The sequence below is a fragment of the Gastrolobium bilobum genome, unplaced genomic scaffold, assembly GCF_033153095.1.
Source record: "Gastrolobium bilobum isolate Gb01-03AN ecotype WA unplaced genomic scaffold, APGP_CSIRO_Gbil_v1 utg252362, whole genome shotgun sequence".
Taxonomy (NCBI): domain Eukaryota; kingdom Viridiplantae; phylum Streptophyta; class Magnoliopsida; order Fabales; family Fabaceae; genus Gastrolobium; species Gastrolobium bilobum.
In genome coordinates this window covers 1-20,073 of record NW_026896073.1, presented here as the reverse complement: position 1 = coordinate 20,073, position 20,073 = coordinate 1, and the positions used below count along the sequence as shown (strand labels likewise).

General features: G+C 33.8%; 1 pseudogene; it reads left to right on the top strand.

Moving 5' to 3' along the window:
* Positions 1-1,125: 1,125 nt before the first annotated feature.
* LOC133297658 (lysine-specific demethylase JMJ15-like) lies at positions 1,126-18,314 on the top strand (annotated as a pseudogene).
* The last annotated feature ends 1,759 nt before the right edge of the window (positions 18,315-20,073 follow it).

The window sequence follows — 20,073 nt, the reverse complement described above, 5'->3', positions numbered from 1 at the left end:
ATGCCATAAACACAAAAATGTGGGACCCACATCTTTATTTTATTTTTTCTTTATTTTTATTTTCAATGGGACCCACACTTTTTTGTGCCTATGGCATGACACAAGATGTGTCATGTAACATGACACTCACATTTCCCATTAAATGAATGTCATGCTTTCTTATTGGAGGGTTTCTGGAGAAACCTAGTTGCTGCTAATTTTTGGCTGGTCAGAGGATTTGTAGTGGCACCACTGTCTGAAATTATGAATCTGACAAAATATAAATGAAACAAAGTGATAATTTCTTTTTCTTTTTTTCTACTCTAGGTTAAGAAACTCAATGTTGTTACTATATACTACTAGTTAATTAACTACATCTGAATTTTTATGGTTGTATTTATTTGCATTGACATGTCTCAATTGAAGTATATTTCTTTCTTATTCCGTAAAATATATTTCAGGTTACCTTGGAAGAATGTCCAAGTGAAGCTTTCACTGATACCTCAGCAGATAAGTGCTGGGAATCAGTTCTAAAGAGACTGCATCACGAAATAACTAGGCGAAGGAGTGTAGGTGAACTAGAACTTCCTCCCTTAGAGCTTCTAAAAAGCATTAACGGTCTTAGAATGTTTGGCTTCCTTTTACCATCCATTATTCAGGTAACATAAGACACATGATTCTTACTTATATTTTTGCCCAACTTGAACTACTAATATCACCTGTTTATAATTTTTCTAATGTAGAATTAAGTCACATAGTTCCACTCTCTTGACCAATTGCGTTGAACTAGATTAACATAGTTTATTATGATCAAGTTTGTTAAATGACTGCTGAATTAATTTGAATGTAATTTGGTAAGAACTTAAATGACTCTTGTAGAATGTTTCCCTGGAATTATGTCCACACTTTGATGTTTTATTACATTCTGACTAATTTTTTCAGGCCATTGAAGCTCAAGATCTCAGTCATCGGTGCGTAGAGTACTGGAATCACAAAGTTGTCCCTGCATCTTCAGGCAGGGTCATTGATAAGTTAACGTATGGTTCAAGTAGGTCTTTAGGTAATGTCAATACCAAAGTTTTTGGTATTAATTTGATAAAGCGGGAAAAGGATAACATAGGAGGAAGTTGCCATTCCCTTGTAGAGATGAAACCAATACTACAAAGGGCAAGTTCTGATGAGTTAAGCACAATGCAGAAGTTATTCAGCTCTGATGCACAATGTTCTCAGTGGAGAATGGCTTTGGTAGCACTGATTGATGAGATCCAGAAAGCTGGTGGATAAAACAAGAATAAGATCCTAAATTCTTTCTGACTGTGGATAGTCATATTTCAATTTAGTAATTAGTTAGGTCCATTCTTTCAGAGATAAATTAAACTGAAGTTGCTGGGTGAAGCCGAGATAAAATTTTGCTACTTGCCCGCAATCAATGACCTAATTACAGATGGACAATGCCATTGACCCATTCAAACTTTCCTTTTTTAAAGTACATTTACATTTAAAGGTCTAGCCTTTAGGCTTTAGCTGTTGCTGGATTTGGGTTTTACATTTTTCTCCTTTCTTATGTTGCTGTATATACACAGAAAAATAAATGCTGCTATTACAATAAATGATAGAGAAGGGAAAACACATGGTGAAATCCTATATTCAGAGTGAACATGCTCCTGCTCAGAATTTTGTATACATGACCTTGTCTCAAGCAAACAACAATGCATAAATCCCCACACCCTGCATTATTTGTACTTAATTTGACTAATTTTGCTCTGTGTGTGACTCCCTCAAATACTCTACACATCAAACGCCCATAGAGTAATATCATTTTAATTTAGAAAAATAAGAATCGATTTCAAGTGACTTGGTAGAATTGAATTTCTGCTGGGACAGGCACTGCAGCCTCTTTTAGTGGATTTTACGAAGGATAGGAACATGCTGGGGAAATAGTATACTTATTTTCCTCTCAAATTGTGACCCAATTACTTCGGTCATAGTGTTTTGTAAAATAAGTTCTTTATTACAAGGATGGTAGCTAATAAAAGAATGAAATGTTTTTTTTTTTTTTTATAACAAAAAGTTTAAGTGAGGTTAGATATTGATATTCCTCTAAGGTCAGGGAAAATCTCTCAAATTTTTTGAAGATTTTTAAGAGAGATTACATATCACCCAACTGACAAAGTTCTCACATCGACCAGCAGGTTTGAATTGACATCCTTGTGGGATACGGATCAAACCTTTAGCCAACTGTGTTCACCTATGTCGTCAAAGAATGAAATGCTACTTATTAAGCAACTGTGCAAAACTAACTCCTATAAATTTAATTAGGAGTGTTTATCAACCGATTCAAACCGCGGTGACCAAACCGAATAAACTGAAAACCGAAAAACGAAAAAAATCCGCAAATTTTAATTGGATTGGGTCGGTTTTCGGATTGGTTGATGAAAATCTATCCAATCCAAACCGATACAATATATCAATTCCCTTCTACCTACTTGGGTCTTTCTCCAATCATAGCCCAAAAATTTCTAAACCCAAGACCCATTAACCCATCAATTAAACCCAAGAAAAAGCCTAGTCACATCTCATCAACAAAATTTTATCTCTGTAGAGCTTCATATTTCATTGCCCCACAAAAAAACTATATATTATTGTTTACTAATGCTTTGGTATTTAAAAAAAAAATTACAAAGTCATTATATGCAAAAGATGTTATTTGCACAATAATCATGAAACAAATTTTAGGATTTTCAGAAAACCGAAAACCGATCCAATCCGAACGGAAAAAAATTGGATTGGATCGGATCGGATTTGAAAAAAATCCAAACCGAATGGATGATCACATGATCAAACCGAAGGGATTGGATCAAATGATTTTTACTTTTAAAACCAATCCAATCCAGACCGCGAACTCCCTTAAATTTAATACTGGATTTATTTTTCAAATACACTTAAATGAAAGCTGTTGTGTGAGATATGTAATGGCTGTGTTGTGTTACTTGAAAGAACTTTTATTTTTCCTTATTCTCATCAGCTCCTTATTTTAGGTTATTTCATTTATTTTAAATTTGAATTTTGTATATATTGAGTTTCGTTTGATCCGTTAAAATTGGGGACTATATAATACAAAAAAATAAAAATAAATAAAATTGTGCTTTCTTTGATTTGTTAAATGACCAATGTCTTAGACAGAACTCGCTTTAAGAGATAGACCCCCGGACAAGAGTTTTATGCCCTACACAAAATAAAAAGACAAAAATATCCTTTTATTCACCTTCTTTCTCATTTTGTATATGCTTTTTTCTTATTCTGGTACTTCTCTATCTTCCTCTTCTTCACGGACACTCATACCTTCTTATATTAACTGAAGAAAGAAATGTTAGTTTTGACCTGTTTTCCTTCACCTCCTCTTTCTCTTTTGCTGTAAAGGGGACTTATTTTATTATTGGGCATATTTAAGGGCACTTTCGAATTGCATATGTGTGGTTGGGATTTTAAGATTTTAAGATTATAATTATAGAGCGTTTTAGAGCTGGTTCATTATCTGCATTGTTTTGAGTCTTCGATTTTTGGGCATTTTGTATTTATTTTCAAGTTTTTCTTATCACATTGATAATTTAACACACAATATAATTATCTGACTTTAGGAATGGGTAATGAAACATGACCTGAATGTGTAGTATATCCTTTGATGGTCTCTGGACTTGCATCCAATTTGAGTTGTTGTAAAGGTTTTTACTTTATCATTGAATTGATATAATGTTTTGGCTTTCTATTTATGAATTATATAAATCTCTATAAATTAGAGTTTTTATCATGTTTTCAATTTCTAATTATCTCCTCTATACTTTATCGGTCAATATTTGTAATGCTTGTTGGACTGGAACTAAGGGATTTTATAATTATCTTGGTTTATAATAAAGCTGCGAGCAATCAATTTTTTTTTTCATTGCTTTAAATTAGCTTGTGCCTCTAGGGATGTTCACGGAACCAAGTTTGGGAATTTCTGAAACAAAGTTGAATATGTTAGATTCATATCCTATACCAAGTTGATTGAGAGCTCTTTTGTGTTTTCTTTTGCAATCAGTTCTCTGAATTATTGATGCAATAGTCCAGAAATTAAGGCTTGAAGTTGAATTGAATCTCATTGTCTTAATTTTATGTAGTTTTCAACTAATAGTCATTGTGTTTACCTTTTCTTTAGTACAATGTACTTATTTGTTTTCTACATGGTTATAATGGATGAAGAATGCACATTTTATTATCTTCTTGCATGGATGATGTATCTCCACATCTTACAAAAAGGGTCCTAACTATTAAAATTGAATAAACCTATTGCTAAATTGAGCCATATGAATTGAACTAAGATATGCATCATATTTTTGAAACCCTTCACCGCATTATTAAATATCATTAATTAGATAAATTAAGTATATGATTAATGCTTAGTTGATTATAATTAAATTTTATTTTTTATTCATAATTAAATGATTAAATAAATATTAAAATAATAAAAAATATCAAAATCTTGTCAAATGCATTTTTAGTGCAAACAAGCACAACACAAATGGTATCATATATAGTAAATTTTGTATTATTTTGTCCAATACACATATCAAGTAATATACAAGTACAATACAAAATTGTTTGTATTGTCCATCAACTACTAAACAGCATACAAAATAGCTGTTCTATGTTGTTTTCCTTGTCCTGTATCTCAGTGTATATCATTTAACATTAATCAATGAATTCATTTTTAAAGACATAAAATAAAATAAAAATTCATTTTTTTATTCAACATACTAAAAGAAATTGGAATTGTATCAGCACCAACCTTTAGTTCGTAAGATTGAAGTAATATGTTAAAAGTTTAATTTCTTACTAAGCATACAGCGCAAAATATAAAAATAAGTCAAAATTAAGTTTCATCGTTTATAAAAAAAAGTCGTCGAGCTTTTGTTTCAGATCATTTGAAAATTGGATAAATTAAAGATCAAGCTTGATCAGTTTCATTGATATGCAAAAATTTACGACTTAGTAAAGATTTGAAAGAACAACTTTTTTGTTTAGAAGTATTTTTCGAAAACAAAAAAATTAATACGAATGAATTTTGTTCAAATTTTGTTCAAATAATGCATTACTTTAAAGAATTATTTAATAAAATATTATAAACAAAAACAAATTATAAAATAATTTCCCACAAAAAACTTGCTGTTTAATTTAATGTTAAAAGTTTGGCTGCTCCACGCGAAAAGGAGGTTCCGTATATTCTCGAAATGAACAGATTATTACCATGCAAGAATTAATCTTAAATAAGAAATAATTAATCTGTGCCTAAAAGAATTGAGGCTGGAGAAAATTTAAAGAGCTAGAGACAAAATATATGAAAGCAGAAACATAAAAAAGAAAAAGAAAAAAATCATCACATTGTAAAATCTTGGCTCCTTCAATTTTCTATACACATCATTTGTTCAATATTGAAAAAGAAAAAGAAACCAAAATTCATTGCTATTCTATTATTCTATTCTATTGGTGTTCCATTGTAAAAAGAATGAGAGTGCATGCAGAATATAATAGCAGAACTAAAAGACTGATCAGGTGTGGGTCACTTGAACAAACAATATATGATAAAGCAACAGAAGGCTTTCAAGAAACACCAAATCAAGATATCGCTAATCTCAGGAAGCGTTAAGGGAGTTGGACGACGCTCTACAAAGAAGAGATCTTGAAAAGCGAAACATACGAAGAAGATGAAGAGTGCCACCTTGAGGCAAGTGCAGTTGCCGTTGGAAGTGCTCCACCCCAGTACTGTGTCTCCGCCATGAGGCATGAACGCCGTCGTCGAGGAAGAGGGAGAGGGGAGGATAGCTTTGTTATTCAGCGGCGCACCATCGATTATGTTATTCAGTTGTTGCGTTGTTGCTGGCGGCATTGGTGGTGGTGGTGCTGGGTTGGCGGTGGCGGTGATTGTGAGCATTGTGAGGGAGAAGATGAGAAGGAGAAGGAGGCGAGTGGAATTGATGTTTTCCATCACAGAGAGAGAGAGAGAGAGAGAGAGAGAGAGGTGAGAGAAAAGAGAGGGTTTGGTTTGTGTTGTTGAGTTTCTTGCTTTAGAAAGAAAGAATGAAGAAGGTGGAGGATTTCTTGGGTTTTATTATTTATTTGGTGTTTTCTTTTCATTTTCTGTTTATATTTCCCGCCATGCATGCATTGTCAACTAATTAAGTCATGTTATTATCTCAAATTGGAGTGAGGATATTCTAACTATAAAAAAATTTCACTACTAACTTATTACCCATTACATCACAATTGGATTAAAGAGAGAGAATGTTAAAAAGTTTTTGAAGAGAGAGAAAATATTAATCTAATGGTTATTGGATATGTAGTAAGTTGGTAATAGAAAATTTTGGTAGTGAGAGTATCTCTCCTCCTGAAATTGGAAGGCCTACTTTTTCAATCACATCATTTACTCATATATATCTTTTTGGCAAAAGATACTCGCCTCTGAATTCAGATAATCACAATAGTATCCACGACTTTTTTTTTTTTTTTTAAATGAAAAAGTTTAAGTGAGAGTAGATATCGGTATCTCATTAGGATTCGAGAAGACCCCCAACCTCTTTGAGAATTTCTTGGAGAGATTATATATCGCCTACAAACAAAGTCCTTACATTTGTAAACGAGGTTCGAATCCATTCTCTTGTGGGGTATAGATTAAATTAGCCAACTATGTCCACTTAAATATTTAATGAAGGACATCTTCCGTCATTAGGGGGAGAAAACCAGAAGTTTAATGAATCTCGAAAAATTATTTTGAACGAAAAAAAAACCAAATAAATTATTTAGGTCCACATACAAGCATAATTGAACTTGAAGTTCAAAAATATCATTAACTTGCTAACTTTAGCAAGATATATCCTTTGTTTGTACAATTTTTGTACAACATGATACTTCTATTTACCATTTTTTATACAATGTAAGCTAAGCATCAAATTTATTAGAGATTGACTAGAAAACAAAATCAATTTTATCATGTTTAAATCTATTTTTTATCCAATTTATATATTGTTAATTTAATAGACATCAAATATATATTTGGGTTATGTTTTCTTATGTTGTAAGAAAATGATTATCTCATGTTATATAAATAAAATTACAAGTGAGACTCACATGTAAGAGTAGAGAGAAAAAATAGATGTGGGACCCACCTCTACTTTATGTGTGTAGGAAACTTATTTATCTTATATTCTACATAACTAATTGAACTCAAATTAAACGTATCGATCTTGAACCCCAAATATTCAAGCTCGGTATGATTATATAAGCAAGTGTTTAAAATATTGCAACAAGTTATTACTACACTTATTCGAGCTGAACCTAAAACGATAAAAGCTTAATCAGGGTTCTTTTGGAACTGGTTATGCTAAAACCAATCCAATTCTGGTCACCAAAGAGAAAAGCATCAATCATAGAGACACCACAAGCATTTATATCCATCAGTTTGAATAATTAATCCAATGGAGCATAAGAATCACATATACATTAATCATAAATAGTTCACAGATAGCTATGCAACACAAGATACAGTAATACATTATCAGAGTTCCCTCACAAAACTGCTCTGATACCATAAAATGTAACAGCCCGTTATGTACCGGTATTGTTAACATTAATTATGATATTAAGCGCAGTTACAATCACAGCAGTTCATTTATAAAAACGAGAATACATTTTTTCCGACTATTACGCGAGCATTTAAAACATAAAAAGGCGTAATAATTAAAAGCTGTGACCGTAACCGTAAACTCTTGCGGAAGACTTACTTAAACCATTTTTATAACTTACATCATTTATTATAAGTGACCAAGGAGTTCCCATAAACTCACTTAGCCAATTTCCAACTTAACGTTTTTACCAATTCGAACATGTTTCACTCTAAATTTTTCTGCGACCAAACCGATCGCAACCAACCCTTCTTCTCAGATTATATTTTTGTATTACTTAATTCCATTTTTAACAAGCTATCATACGCTCAATTCGGAGCTCATTTGCTCCGGTTATCGCCGTTTGAAGTTGGATAAGCAATTAGCCCAAACAACCCCAAAAACAGCTCCAAACCACTCACATTGCTCTAATTACTGCACTCAATCGACTCAACCATTTGCTCTCAAATTTTTATCCTACAAACTAGACATCTCAAAATTGATTTTGATATATCACACGCTTAATTTGACGGAGAAACGAAGCAGGAATTAATTTCCCAAATCCGGTCCAGAATCTGCCTCAGGTGCAGGGGCACATGGGCAGTCCGTGTTTCTCTATTTTTTTCAGGCCGAAGATCAACCCAGAATTTCCTCAAATTTTGACAAAAGGTAGAGGACATCTCAACCTTCAAAATGGCGTATGGCACGTCCCTAGGGGACCTCTATGGAGGGAGATATGCTCTCCCGAAGTTCGCCTAAAATCTGCCAATTCTACAGAAAATTCGCCAGAGTTTCCTTTGTTTTTCCAATAATCCCAAATTTGTAAAAGATCATTTAAACCTCAAATGTACCTAATAAACACATGATAATACAGTAATAATCTAACGGGTGGCACACACAAGGACCAACAACGCCTTGGGGCACTTACAACCCAATCCAGTTTATAGTTATTAAACATAGAGTCCATATTAATCATTCTTAAGTAGTTGCAATCACTAACACCTTTTTCATGCATATTTCCATCATACATATTATCATAACCTAAAATAGGCCTAAGGCCCTTCCATCATAATTAGACATGCATCAATACTATTACAATATGGCTTTACAAATTACAACTTGAAACTAAAACTTTAAATTACATTCTTCTAAAATTTCAACTTAATTTAAAAGACAACATAACCAAATACATCACTACTAGACTTAGGCAAAATGGCATGAACAAGATGCTAATGAAGCTACTAATAAATACAAATGACATGTTCATGCCCTAAGTCTAGGCTAGGCCACACGGCCAACAAAATGCTAAATAAGAAGCGCTCCACTGCTCACTCTGCGGGCCTCTTGCCCGAGGCTCCTGCTCCACTGCTACCTCCTGAAATAAATGCCCCGAGACGGGGTGAGATATACGAATATATCTCAGTAACCAAGAGGTTCTGGAGAAAACTCCACCAAATGGTTCACTTCGATGCATATCAATAGAATACAACAACCACTTTGAAAACGGGATATAGCAAGGGATTTAGAGAATGGGGAATATAAAGAAAACAAAATACGACGATACGGGATGGTAACCCCAATTCCACGTACGCCCTCGGCATATATAAGCCTATGGGTATCATCCAAGGTGTGTTCACAGAAACCACAACCATGATGCCCAAACCAACCAAAACGCCAAAGACATTCCTAGTGTGCTCCTACCCGGATCACACACCATGACACGCAGTCAACTGGAACTCCCTCCTGGAGACCTATCAAGCGGAAGTCCGAAAATGCCCGAAGGCTAATAAAACTGTCTATTGGCCAGAGACTCGGTACCTAAGTACCCATTGCAATAATGCATGCATGCTCATGTGTTCTATACTATTCATACACACTTCCTAGCGTTGCCATCAACTGGCAAGGTGGAACAGAAAAGGGGAACAAGCCCCAGTACCAAGAGGTTACCTTAAATCGTGCTTCCACAAGCTCCGCAGCAGCTTATCCCTCAACTCGGTACACAGCGGAATGCCTACACAGAGGACATTCCCAATCACTCTCAGTTCAACCAATACATGTTAATTTATAATCATCAAATTTTTATAACTTATTTTAGGATATTAGATTGGACTTATTCTGTGATTGGGTTACTATTCTGTTTTTAGTAGGAACTTTGGAATTTGACTCATGATTTTGAGTTTTTGTAATATGAATGCATGACTATATCTATTATATTTTAAAGTTTGATTTTTGTGTTCAAATTCATATATAATTTGCTGTTGGGCGTACTTTTGGTGCATTTATCGCATTCATATTTTCTATTTGCTACAGCTTGATCTCTTTGACATTAAACTGTTTTGTTTGTACCAAACCCATTGGCAATATTTGGATTGTAATATCCATGATTACTTTTAGTGAGGCTGCTAATTTTAACAAATTTAGCATTCTTACATATTTTTCAGGATAATCCTTTTAGGCCCAAGCTAAAAAATAGCAATGCACTTGAGTCTTTTGGCAGTCTGAGAAGTAAAAAGGTATGTAGTATGGTCTGCCATGTTGAGTATGCTTAATGCTTTGACGATCCATGAATATTCGGATCAAATAGGAACCACTTGTTTGAAATTTTGATGGAATTAACATTTGAACACCTGTATTTTAATTTTTTCTAGGTATTTTCTACTGACCCTCTTCCCCTCCCCTCCGTTTCTCAAAATAGATAAACTTCTTTAGTATGAGTGTTCAAAATAACAAGCAATCAATACTTATCTTGATGACCATGTGGTGAGTCTAACTTGAATCATCTGATTCCCATCCTATTCAAAGCATAATGGTATACTCAGATGAAGTCAATGACTAAATTAAGTTTTTTAAACAAATTTCTTATAGTATAGAAGAAAAGAATGTTTTGAAAGTTAGTGAATGACTATTATATAAATAGGGGGAGAGAGAGAGATTTTTAATTTTTGTCTATTCTTTTTTCGTATGTTGATTATTGTTGTCATGTTGCAGACATCAGCTAGATGGGATCCAGTTGAAGCATGTCGGCCTATTATTGATGAAGCCCCTGTGTTTTATCCGACTGTTGAAGTACTTGTTATTATTACCATCTTCATATTGTTGCTTTTGTGGTAGTCATATTGTATTTTGAGTAAATCTGGTTTCTTATTTTTACTCTTCTTATTTAGGAGTTTGAAGATACACTCAGTTACATAGCAAAGATACGTCCCCATGCTGAACCCTATGGCATATGTAGGATTGTCCCTCCACCTTGCTGGGTTCCACCTTGCCCTCTTAAGGAGAAGGATCTATGGGAAAATGCATAATTTCCCACCCGTACTCAGTATATTGATTTACTTCAAAATAGGGAACCTATGAGGAAAAAAAGTAGGGGAAAAAAACGAAAACGTAGAAAGCACTCCAAAACAGGCACATGCAGGAGTCTTGCCAATTCAGCTTCTGGAGCTAATAATGCTTCTGAATCTGATGAGAAATTTGGATTTCAATCAGGGTTGGACTTCACGCTTAAAGACTTTCAGCAATATGCTAATTTTTTTAAGGAATGCTACTTTGGTTTGAAAGATACCAATGAAGATGGAAAACTTAGTGATAGTAACCACCAAAAGAGAGGGGAGCCCTCTGAGGTGGAAATTGAAGGTGAATACTGGCGAATAATTGAGCAACCAACTGATGAGGTTGAGGTATTAATCATCTCTTTTTGACAACTATGTTGGTCTTTACTGTCACATAATTTTGCAATAGTATACATATGATTCTGTTATATTGTAGGTGTATTATGGAGCTGACTTGGAAACTGGAGCACTTGGAAGTGGTTTTCCTAAGACATCATCCTTAACTAAGAGTGATTCAGATCAGTATGCCCTGTCTGGATGGAATCTAAATAACTTCCCGCGACTGCCAGGTTCTGTACTTAGTTTTGAAGGAAGCGACATCTCAGGAGTTCTAGTGCCATGGCTGTATGTTGGCATGTGCTTTTCGTCATTTTGCTGGGTAAGTGGTTAGAATTACTTTTTTTCCATGTCAAAGGAAAAGTTTAAGACTGACATGGAATATTACCAATTTTCATTTTGCCTCAATTCTTTGTATGTATCTCTTTGTAGAGTGTTATATGAGTTTAAGTTAAGTTTCATGAAAGTTGGGTTGAAACTTTTAACATTCGTTGTTTAAAAAAAAAACCATTCCCCGTTAAACCCGACTAGCGAGTGTGGGGTGGAGGAAATTCTTGTACGCAGCCTTACCCTTGCATAATTGTATAGAGGCTGTTTCCTGGATTCGAACCCATGACCTTTCAGTCACGAAAGAACATGACACAATAAATATCTAGAAGTAACCGAGATTATAGAGGGGATGATTGGTTCATGATATAGTATTAGATCCTTTAAAACCAAGTGGTCTTGAATTCAATCCTTATTGCGTCCATTCTTCTATTAAAAAAGGAAGTTTAGTACAAGGTAGGTGGGCCGGTCAATTATCCATGCTTCAACCCGAAATGGTTTTTGTGTGAGGAGACATGTTAGAAATGTAATATAAAACCATTCATGTGTCTTCGCAACTTAAGTTTTTGGGATAGTTGATTCATGACAATATGTCGTGGTCTTGAATTTTGCATTTCTTTCATTTCAAATCCTAACATTTTCTCGAAAGATAACACACTGTCATTGGAACAGCATGTTGAGGATCATCACCTTTATTCGCTTAATTATCTGCACTGGGGTGACCCAAAAGTATGGTATGGAGTACCTGGATGCCATGCTTCGGTTTTTGAAGATTCAATGAGGAAGAACTTGCCTGATTTATTTGAGGAACAACCAAATCTACTCAATGAACTGGTAGAATGCTACAACTTGTACTTTCCTTATTGCTTTCAATTTTTGACTAGTATTTTGAGTTATTGGTTGCTTTAGTGATACTTTGTTGTTTCCACATAGAGAATTCATGAATGCAATGAGATTTTTGTTGATGCAAAACATATATTCTATGGGTGCAGAGTGCTACGAATGCTCAACGCACTTATGGAAGTTAAGAAAACTATAATCATGATAACTTTTTGATCGGTTGAAGGTGTAATCAGTCTGGTGTAAGATCCCTTTATATGTATGAATGTAAAGTGGAAGCTATAGTAATTAGGTATTAAATTATGAGTAAGAGAGAGAAATTATCAGTTATTATCCCTAAGAACTGAAGCTCACTTTAGATTCTGACCAACTATGCTGCTAGTGTGTTTGGGAAAAAGTGGTGACTGAGAGTTGGCATCATCTTAACGACTTGATGGTTCCTCATGACAAATATCCCTTATGATGCATGCTGTATGAACATAAACTTTCAGCTCTGTTATTGCTGCAGTGATGTTCACTCATATCAATGTGTCTATAACCTTTCCCTCCTTTGGCTGAATTTTGATATTTGTATTTCTACTAATAATGATAACCCTAGTTTATATCCAGAAGTCCCCAGTGCATGTGTTCAGTTCTTATAGAAGTGTTAGATATTTTAGCATTCTATGTACAGTACATAGCTTCTAAGTTTGCGAATTTTATTCTGATTTTAATGGTTATGATTTTCTTCTTTGAGCAGGTTACTCAGTTATCTCCTTCAATTCATAAATCTGAGGGAGTTCCTGTGTATCGTACTGTTCAGCATTCTGGGGAATTTGTTATTACCTTTCCAAGGGCATACCACTCTGGCTTCAATTGTGGCTTTCAATTGTGCAGAGGCAGTGAATGTGGCTCCTGTTGATTGGTTAATGCATGGCCAGAATGCTGTTGAGCTTTACAGTTTGCAATGCCGTAAGACATCATTGTCACACGACAAGCTGTTATTTGGATCAGCAAAGGAAGCTGTACGAGCCCTTGCACAGCTAGCTCTTTTTGGAAAGGAAACTCCAAAAAATTTGAATTGGAGAAGTGTATGTGGGAAAGATGGAGTTCTTACCAAGGCAGTTAAGGTAATGATTCTCTCATTCTCTCCTCTTTGATCATATTATACCCACATCTGCAAATTTTGAAAGCTCCATAAAGTTTTGGAACTAATTTGTTTGTTAATTAGTTTTAGTCACCGTGCAGATATCTAATTCTTGTTACCCTTATTTTTTACAGACAAGAGTAAAGATGGAAGAAGAGAGGCTAAACTGTCTTCCAACTCATTTTAAGTTGCTGAATATGGACAGTGGGTTTGATTTGGACAAGGAGAGAGAATGCTTCTTTTGTTTCTATGACTTGCACCTATCTGCTGTAGGTTGTGATTGCTCTCCTGACAGATATTCTTGTCTTAAGCACACAAATTTGTTCTGCTCATGCGGAACGGACAAAAGATTTGTTCTGCTTCGATATACTATAAACGAGCTAAATAAATTGATTGAAGCATTAGGAGGAGAATTGCCTGCTATCGAGGTGTGGGCAAATAAAAACTTCGGAATGGTTTCTGCTGATGCCAATGAAGTTTGCATAGATAAATCAGTCATGGAGAGAGACATATACGAAACCAAGAGCCATGAAGAAGTGGAAATCTCAACTGGTACAAGAACCAGGTATTGTTCAAATTTAAATGTAACTGAGATTCCTTATATTGATAATAAGGTGGATAAGACAGCTTCTCTGGATTTAAATCTTGATGTTATGTCTGGTGAAAATGAAAACTGTTTGATGGATATTGCTGATAACCATCATATTAAGGGTGTTTCAGTAGAGGAAAAAGTATGTTGTTCAGAGGCCGGAAAGGAACAGGACAACATGGAACTTGGTGGTGACAGTATCCTATCACACTTGTCTTCTGTTGTGAAGACAGATTTTTCATCACGTACAAGGGATGTTCATAATTCTAGTACATTTGATGGTGGAAAATTTGCGGTGGATCTGCAAATGGATTCACATTCTGGAAAGCAGCCCAACAATGTATTGAAAAAGGAAGTCTCAGACACAACAAATACAAGTATATCTTTGGCAGGCGAAAGCTGCCTAATGCAAATGTTTGGTACTTCTGTCAAGCCTATAGGTTTGGGATCTGTTGTCCATGGAAAGCTGTGGTGCAGTAAGCACACAATATATCCAAGAGGTATGCCACATTAGGATATTTTCTGTGTTTGGAGATTTTACCTTTTACAGTTTTTTTTTTTTTTGAACTTTTCTACATTTTGGTAATTTTTTGAAGGTTTCAAGAGTCGAGTTAATTTCTTTAGCATTCTTGATCCAACAAGAATCTGTAACTATATATCTGAAGTCATTGATGCTGGATTTCTTGGACCTCTTTTCAAGGTATCATTCCTGACCCTGTTCCTGTTTTTGGTTTGAAAATGAAATCATATTTACAAATTACTGTTTCTTGATCTCTGTTATTTGTATTTCATAGCCACAAATTTTGTTGGTTTTAATTGTCATGAAATCAATAATCTGCCTGCTTCATCACCTTTGTAGTCCATTTATTTTATGATTTTCTTGTTATAAGATTGAGGTTGGCCATTCAGCACATGAAGGCTAATAGAAATCCTCTCTGATGTTGCTGAAAACTGCATTAACCCAGAAATTACAGAAACTGAGATAAGAAAGAAACAGAAATGGAAAATTGCAGCAACTAGGTTAACTTCCAATCCCACTCCTGAACTGAAGTATTGGCTACCTTCAGACTTGCTATCCTTCCCCCTTAGACTCTCATTTTCCACAACTGAATTCCTGCCTTCTCCCTCTACCAGCTTGGCATTTGGTTATGTTCCAGATTATCAGCATGAATATTCCCCGTTGTTTCCCATTCTGTCCTTACCCACGTGTATTGATCCTTTACTTCCCATCCCTTTCCTTGTAGCATACACCTTAGTAATGGGGGTTTATCATAGGCAAAGGAGCTGCAACAAAGGTGGTCAAATTACTTAAACACTAGCAGTCTTGGGATAGTAAATGGTCTTCAAATTGAGGAACATGTCTTCTTCAATTGACAGCTTCAATTTCTATTCATCTTTGTCCTCAGTTTAGTTTTAGATTTGGAAAAACCTAGTGCATCTGACCTTATTGGCTTTTGGAACTGCTATCAGTCAATAGTAGCTGTTCTTTTCTGCATATTCATTTGTTCAACCAACTGGGATTGAATATTCCTAGATGAATGAGACAATGGCTATTTTGGGGTACCAAGGTCACCCATTGTTATTTGAGTGAAGTGTAGGAATGTTAGCTTTTAAAAGTTGTTATAATTCCTGAGTCCATGTAGCCAAACCCACTTAGTGGGAGTAAGACTTTGTTGTTGACGTTTTCAGTTGCGAATTTCTATTTCGTAATGCATTTTGGTTTAAATATTAAAACACACAGTTTCTCCGTTTCCAATGTAGACTCAACTTGAAGATTTTTTTTTTGATACAATGGTGGCACTAAGGTTTAAACTTATGACCTCGTGTAAACTACCCAAATCCCTCATCACTAGACCAATCCTATTGGCTTAACTTGAAGAATATTTTGTTTAAGCACTTTTCTCTATTTGCCTTATCTAAAATTAATTAGCTTATAATTGTTTGCCTCAGTATGAAGGCCTGTAATGCTTTGTGTAAGTACAATATAGCGTATGGTGTATTTGGCTAAAAAATAATGCTAGAGATTTATGGAACAGATTACTCGTAGGCTTTGTGTTGATGATTTCTTTAAGGGGGCAGGGGTTTTTTCCCATAGCTTGTGGAGGGATAAGGAATTAAGCCATTGTATTCTTCATTTTCTTTGTTATCTTCTTTTTTATTTTAATATTTTTGTTTGATTTGGGAAAACTTCATTTTTCCAGCTGTACTTTTCTCCATATTAAATGAAGGGAAATGTGAGCGTCATGTTACATGACACATCTTGTGTCATGCCATAAACACAAAAATGTGGGACCCACATCTTTATTTTATTTTTTCTTTATTTTTATTTTCAATGGGACCCACACTTTTTTGTGCCTATGGCATGACACAAGATGTGTCATGTAACATGACACTCACATTTCCCATTAAATGAATTTTTCTTTCATTTTAAAATACTTGGTTATGGTTGTTCCATTACGTGTCGGTGGGATAAATGTTTTTGCTGTCTTCTATGTCATGCTTTCTTATTGGAGGGTTTCTGGAGAAACCTAGTTGCTGCTAATTTTTGGCTGGTCAGAGGATTTGTAGTGGCACCACTGTCTGAAATTATGAATCTGACAAAATATAAATGAAACAAAGTGATAATTTTTTTTTCTACTCTAGGTTAAGAAACTCAATGTTGTTACTATATACTACTAGTTAATTAACTACATCTGAATTTTTATGGTTGTATTTATTTGCATTGACATGTCTCAATTGAAGTATATTTCTTTCTTATTCCGTAAAATATATTTCAGGTTACCTTGGAAGAATGTCCAAGTGAAGCTTTCACTGATACCTCAGCAGATAAGTGCTGGGACCTCTCAAATTGTGACCCAATTACTTCGGTCATAGTGTTTTGTAAAATAAGATCTTTATTACAAGGATGGTAGCTAATAAAAGAATGAAATTTTTTTTTTTTTTTTTGCTCTGTGTGTGATAACAAAAAGTTTAAGTGAGGTTAGATATTGATATTCCTCTAAGGTCAGGGAAAATCTCTCAAATTTTTTGAAGATTTTTAAGAGAGATTACATATCACCCAACTGACAAAGTTCTCACATCGACCAGCAGGTTTGAATTGACATCCTTGTGGGATACGGATCAAACCTTTAGCCAACTGTGTTCACCTATGTCGTCAAAGAATGAAATGCTACTTATTAAGCAACTGTGCAAAACTAACTCCTATAAATTTAATTAGGAGTGTTTATCAACCGATTCAAACCGCGGTGACCAAACCGAATAAACTGAAAACCGAAAAACGAAAAAAATCCGCAAATTTTAATTGGATTGGGTCGGTTTTCGGATTGGTTGATGAAAATCTATCCAATCCAAACCGATACAATATATCAATTCCCTTCTACCTACTTGGGTCTTTCTCCAATCATAGCCCAAAAATTTCTAAACCCAAGACCCATTAACCCATCAATTAAACCCAAGAAAAAGCCTAGTCACATCTCATCAACAAAATTTTATCTCTGTAGAGCTTCATATTTCATTGCCCCACAAAAAAACTATATATTATTGTTTACTAATGCTTTGGTATTTAAAAAAAAATTACAAAGTCATTATATGCAAAAGATGTTATTTGCACAATAATCATGAAACAAATTTTAGGATTTTCAGAAAACCGAAAACCGATCCAATCCGAACGGAAAAAAATTGGATTGGATCGGATCGGATTTGAAAAAAATCCAAACCGAATGGATGATCACATGATCAAACCGAAGGGATTGGATCAAATGATTTTTACTTTTAAAACCAATCCAATCCAGACCGCGAACTCCCTTAAATTTAATACTGGATTTATTTTTCAAATACACTTAAATGAAAGCTGTTGTGTGAGATATGTAATGGCTGTGTTGTGTTACTTGAAAGAACTTTTATTTTTCCTTATTCTCATCAGCTCCTTATTTTAGGTTATTTCATTTATTTTAAATTTGAATTTTGTATATATTGAGTTTCGTTTGATCCGTTAAAAAATTGGGGACTATATAATACAAAAAAATAAAAATAAATAAAATTGTGCTTTCTTTGATTTGTTAAATGACCAATGTCTTAGACAGAACTCGCTTTAAGAGATAGACCCCCGGACAAGAGTTTTATGCCCTACACAAAATAAAAAGACAAAAATATCCTTTTATTCACCTTCTTTCTCATTTTGTATATGCTTTTTTCTTATTCTGGTACTTCTCTATCTTCCTCTTCTTCACGGACACTCATACCTTCTTATATTAACTGAAGAAAGAAATGTTAGTTTTGACCTGTTTTCCTTCACCTCCTCTTTCTCTTTTGCTGTAAAGGGGACTTATTTTATTATTGGGCATATTTAAGGGCACTTTCGAATTGCATATGTGTGGTTGGGATTTTAAGATTTTAAGATTATAATTATAGAGCGTTTTAGAGCTGGTTCATTATCTGCATTGTTTTGAGTCTTCGATTTTTGGGCATTTTGTATTTATTTTCAAGTTTTTCTTATCACATTGATAATTTAACACACAATATAATTATCTGACTTTAGGAATGGGTAATGAAACATGACCTGAATGTGTAGTATATCCTTTGATGGTCTCTGGACTTGCATCCAATTTGAGTTGTTGTAAAGGTTTTTACTTTATCATTGAATTGATATAATGTTTTGGCTTTCTATTTATGAATTATATAAATCTCTATAAATTAGAGTTTTTATCATGTTTTCAATTTCTAATTATCTCCTCTATACTTTATCGGTCAATATTTGTAATGCTTGTTGGACTGGAACTAAGGGATTTTATAATTATCTTGGTTTATAATAAAGCTGCGAGCAATCAATTTTTTTTTTCATTGCTTTAAATTAGCTTGTGCCTCTAGGGATGTTCACGGAACCAAGTTTGGGAATTTCTGAAACAAAGTTGAATATGTTAGATTCATATCCTATACCAAGTTGATTGAGAGCTCTTTTGTGTTTTCTTTTGCAATCAGTTCTCTGAATTATTGATGCAAATATTCCAGAAATTAAGGCTTGAAGTTGAATTGAATCTCATCGTCTTAATTTTATGTAGTTTTCAACTAATAGTCATTGTGTTTACCTTTTCTTTAGTACAATGTACTTATTTGTTTTCTACATGGTTATAATGGATGAAGAATGCACATTTTATTATCTTCTTGCATGGATGATGTATCTCCACATCTTACAAAAAGGGTCCTAACTATTAAAATTGAATAAACCTATTGCTAAATTGAGCCATATGAATTGAACTAAGATATGCATCATATTTTTGAAACCCTTCACCGCATTATTAAATATCATTAATTAGATAAATTAAGTATATGATTAATGCTTAGTTGATTATAATTAAATTTTATTTTTTATTCATAATTAAATGATTAAATAAATATTAAAATAATAAAAAATATCAAAATCTTGTCAAATGCATTTTTAGTGCAAACAAGCACAACACAAATGGTATCATATATAGTAAATTTTGTATTATTTTGTCCAATACACATATCAAGTAATATACAAGTACAATACAAAATTGTTTGTATTGTCCATCAACTACTAAACAGCATACAAAATAGCTGTTCTATGTTGTTTTCCTTGCATTAATCAATGAATTCATTTTTAAAGACATAAAATAAAATAAAAATTCATTTTTTTATTCAACATACTAAAAGAAATTGGAATTGTATCAGCACCAACCTTTAGTTCGTAAGATTGAAGTAATATGTTAAAAGTTTAATTTCTTACTAAGCATACAGCGCAAAATATAAAAATAAGTCAAAATTAAGTTTCATCGTTTATAAAAAAAAGTCGTCGAGCTTTTGTTTCAGATCATTTGAAAATTGGATAAATTA